This window comes from Dipodomys spectabilis, unplaced genomic scaffold, assembly GCF_019054845.1.
Source record: "Dipodomys spectabilis isolate Male_0828 unplaced genomic scaffold, ASM1905484v1 ptg000527l, whole genome shotgun sequence".
Classification (NCBI taxonomy): domain Eukaryota; kingdom Metazoa; phylum Chordata; class Mammalia; order Rodentia; family Heteromyidae; genus Dipodomys; species Dipodomys spectabilis.
This window is the reverse complement of record NW_024871204.1, coordinates 777,604-781,972: the sequence shown is the minus strand read 5'-3', so window position 1 is coordinate 781,972 and position 4,369 is coordinate 777,604. Positions and strand designations below refer to the sequence as shown.

Sequence of the window (4,369 nt, the reverse complement as noted above, 5' to 3'; positions counted from 1 at the left end):
GTTTGTGATTATTTTATTTTACATGGGATAATATTTTCTACTACCTATAAGTTTTGGAAAAAGAAGAAAACCATGATTTACTACTATAGAGGAATATGATAGAAATAGAAGACAGATTTTATGTTTGTCACATCTCTGATGAGTACCCATATTCATGACTTTAAGTCATATTTCTTACTATGTTAGACAGATAGGGAAAACATAAAACAACATATGATAAAGCATCTATTTGTGACTTTTTAAAATGTACCTTATTAAGTGATAAAACTTACTATATTAGCTAGTGTTTGGGTTTGGATTATGGAAGGTTGTTCTATTTGACACATTTCTGGAAGGCACCTACTGAACAACACAAATGGTGGGTGGTACTATTTCTGCACTTTAATGAATGGTTGAAACTGCTTGGCATTAGTGCTGGAGAAATTAATCAACTCTATTGTAACTTGCACCCTAAACTTGAAAAATTTGTAATATCACTATCGTCTACGTGTCAAATGTTATTTTGGTGAATGTGATTTTTAAAATATTATTTGAAAAGGAATCTGTTTTCAGGAGATTAAATGTAGGTTGTCATTTGTTTGTGAATGATAACATTTTTATACAACAGAACCAAGTTTTACTGAAGTACCAGTATTTTGAAGCATTAACGATCTTCTCAATTAATGTTTTTGTGAATTATATTTGACCTGAAGTCAAGTTTTCCTAGCCTTGGTAGACCAATTATGGATCTATCGTTCAGGAACTGTTTTTTTGGCCTACTTATGCTGGACTAAATCTTTCAGTAATCATTAGAAGAGGGGTATTAAAAATAATTTTGTGACATTTGTGATCTTGGTCACACATATGGTCTGTTCATTTTTTTGAAAGTTTGAATTGCTGTACTTTCTGTTAGATTTTGTGATCTCATCTTGCATTTTAAGTTGCATTGCATTTCACAATTGCATACTGCTAATTCTGGTGCCGTAAGGAATTGAGATGTATTTTCAATTACTTTCTGTTGACATGTTTCATGAGTCTAGGTGTGATATCTTGCCCTTGTTATCTGATGAAGCAGATAACTGGGACCTGGGATCCTAGTACCCATGGGTCCTGCAGAAGAGTAATACCTTTTAGATATCATATCAGAAAAATTGGGTATAATCATTGGGAAGGCTTCCGAAATTGGAGAAAAATATTTTGGCATCAGTGAATTAAAACAATAAACAGATCAGCAGGGTAAAGTCCCTTAAAGATTAGAGGAAAACAATAATTTTTTTTTACAATGTGAATTCAGAAGACCAAGAACACTTAGAAGGTATCAAATGTTTATACCGAAGACATTGAATTGATGCTTTTTATATTCTAATGTACATTCTAAACCTTATTATTTATATTCCAATCTATTTATATGTCAAATTATCAATTAATTCTAGTAAGTTTCACTGTGTGAAATAAAATATTAGCACGTATAAAGATAAAATATATAACTATATATAATGTAAGAAAAAGGCACATGTTTTGCAATGTACTGTTGTGGTTGGGGCATCAAAAGCAACTGTGTTTTAAAGTATTGCTCCATTATTTCTACCTCAGTGTTTGGCAGAGTTGGACCTAAAGCTTTACCATTTGTAGATTTACATCCTAGAGGCAAGAGGAAACACTGTGATAAACATCACCAATTTAAGGCCTAATATCAAGGAGAAACATATAGACTTTTCTTGTAACTATGAAAATATTTGGTGAAAGAAAGGCAGTCGTGTAAATTCCTGCCTGGTTGGATGGTAGACTTGCCAGGACATTAGGTAATCATGCATGTGAAAACTTTTTCATCTTCTTGGCTTTAGCTACTTTTGAAATATTAGGTATAAGAAACAATTATATTTTGATAAAATACCTTCTAGTCTAAATGATTCTGTCTTAATTGTTCATCTCTCCATGATCCTTTTTAACTAAGATTAGTTTTGTTCCAGTAAGACAATCTATGCTGTCAGGGTAAGATATTCTGGTTGGTCTGTTGCTATATGAAAGAAGAGTAAATGGTCAGGTAGACATTTGTGCCAGTACGACCTCATTTAGGAAATTTTAAGCCCAGAAGTTTAGAAGTAACTATTAAGCAAGGCTTGCTTTGAATCCATTAGCTCCACAAAGCTAACTCAGTTGATAAATAAGTACTTGAAAAGCTATCACCTTTGGACCTAGCTATAAAGGCTTCAAAGTATGATCAAATTTAAAATGAAAAAAACTTGAAATTGTCATTGACAAAAAATTGCAAATGTGAGCAATCGACCAAACAATATGTTTTTTCCAATATACACAGAATTTTAGAGAATTAAGATCAATAGCATTTTTAGGAACAATAAGGTTTCCTGGTTACAAACAGTCAACCAAGGATATATGCCTGTATAAAGATTGCATCATTAACTACTTAAATTTACAGGATACTACATGCTTCAGCAGAACGTTTACCCAAATTACAACAATATAGAGATTATCATGGCATTTGCAAAAGGATGATATGAAAATTTGTGAAGAATTCAATATTTTTCATTCTTCAGAAGCAAGAAATGAAAAACAGTTATTAAAAAATTGATTACAAAAATACAAGTTGTTATGTCAAAAATGAACTTTACAACTTTGGTGCGGGGTGGGGGTAGTGGGGAGGATTGAGTGGGGGGGCAGGGGGAGGATGGGAAGGGATGGGAAGCGGAAACAAAGGAGGAGGCTACAATGCTTGATAAGAAATTTACTCATTATCTTGCCCATGTAATTGTAACCCCTCGGTACAGTATTTTCACAATAAAAAATACAAATGTAACAACACATATAATTCATTGAACTGAAAGTTAATTTGACATCAGTGTATTAAATCCTCACCTTAGAAAGGCCTTTATATAGCATAATCTTTACAAAACTGTTGAAAGTAGATAACATTGTCATTTTATCCCAAAGAAATAAAATACTATAAGGACCTAGGTAAAAAAGGAATCTTAAACTTTTTCTATATGGAATGCTATCTGAAATAACACATTTATTAATGAACCTATATAATATAGAATAATGTAGAATTCAAAGCATTATATCTAGGAGAGAATGAAATAGATTATGGACATTATACAAACAAAATACAGATTATTTTAAAATATAATTTTTTCAGACAAGCACCAGAAATATTTTTAGTTTCTGTACTACTCATTTCAACAGATAAGTTAAAATGATTTCTGATTTAAAAAATCACAAACTCTGCAGAAATCATTAGAGATGTATACAAACAACTCTTGAATACAATTTGACATCAAAGTCAGGCAATTCACTTGAAGAATACCATTGAATCCATGAACTTTTAAAGTAAGATATTGCCGTTGCTTTGTATTGTGAAAATATTTTGTACAGACACAAAGATGGATTGGCATTTTTGAAAATTAAGAAACTTAACCAAACCATTATGACTTAGGAGAACAATTTTTATAAATTTTTAAAACAAAAAAACAACAAATTCTGGGACAGAACCAGGCCCTGAATTCAAGGCTAGTATTAGCACAAAACAAATGAATGAATTAATTAATTAACATAAATTAAGTGGTCACATGTGGCGAGGCAAGTAAAATGTAACACCCATGGTGACTGGATTGTGTATTATTTTGTAATAAGGCAAATTAACGTTTGTCCAAATCACTAATATTTTATTTGTACTTTTTTGTACTAAACCCTGAATTTAGCATGCATATATATGTGTGTACATGTGCACACATGTGTGTATGTGTATATGTGTGAGTGTGCTGTTGCAATGTTGCTTGCCAATGTGGAAATGGTGAGGCTGAAAAGAGCTAACAGTGTTGCAATGTTTTTATTTATCAGTGTTCTGTCATGTCATTTCTATGGAGTCACTCTTCTGTACATTTTATTTGTCAAATAATAACATCATCATAATCAAAGCATACACAACATTAAATTAGATAAAAGAGACCAATTTCAGCTCTTGTTATATGTCAGGTAAGAAGATGCAGATATAATTAGGTAGTAAGTTATTGCTGTAAGATGACTGTCAGTACAAAACATGTATTTGACCTCTTAAATTGATTAAACTTTTAAGATATACTCATGGAGTGAGTTTGACCTACTTGACCAAACAGGTATTACTCTCTGTTTATTCCTGTGAAACACAAGGTGGATAAACTCTTTCCAGATTTCTGTTGAAAATAACTTTCTTTGTAACATCATATCTATTCTCACTAAGATAATCAACCCTGTATTTTTTAGGTTTGAATATCCCATCATATTGACTGAAAACAGTATTGTGGATATGCTTGTTATGTATACCTTTCAAAAACAAACATACAAAAAGCTTGTGTCACCTCCAGATTGTGGATGCATTTGAACTTGTTTTGTACAT

At 31.6% G+C, this 4,369-nt stretch overlaps 1 pseudogene; it reads left to right on the top strand.

Moving 5' to 3' along the window:
- Positions 1-2,424: 2,424 nt before the first annotated feature.
- On the top strand, positions 2,425-2,524 carry LOC122099659 (annotated as a pseudogene).
- Positions 2,525-4,369: the final 1,845 nt, after the last annotated feature.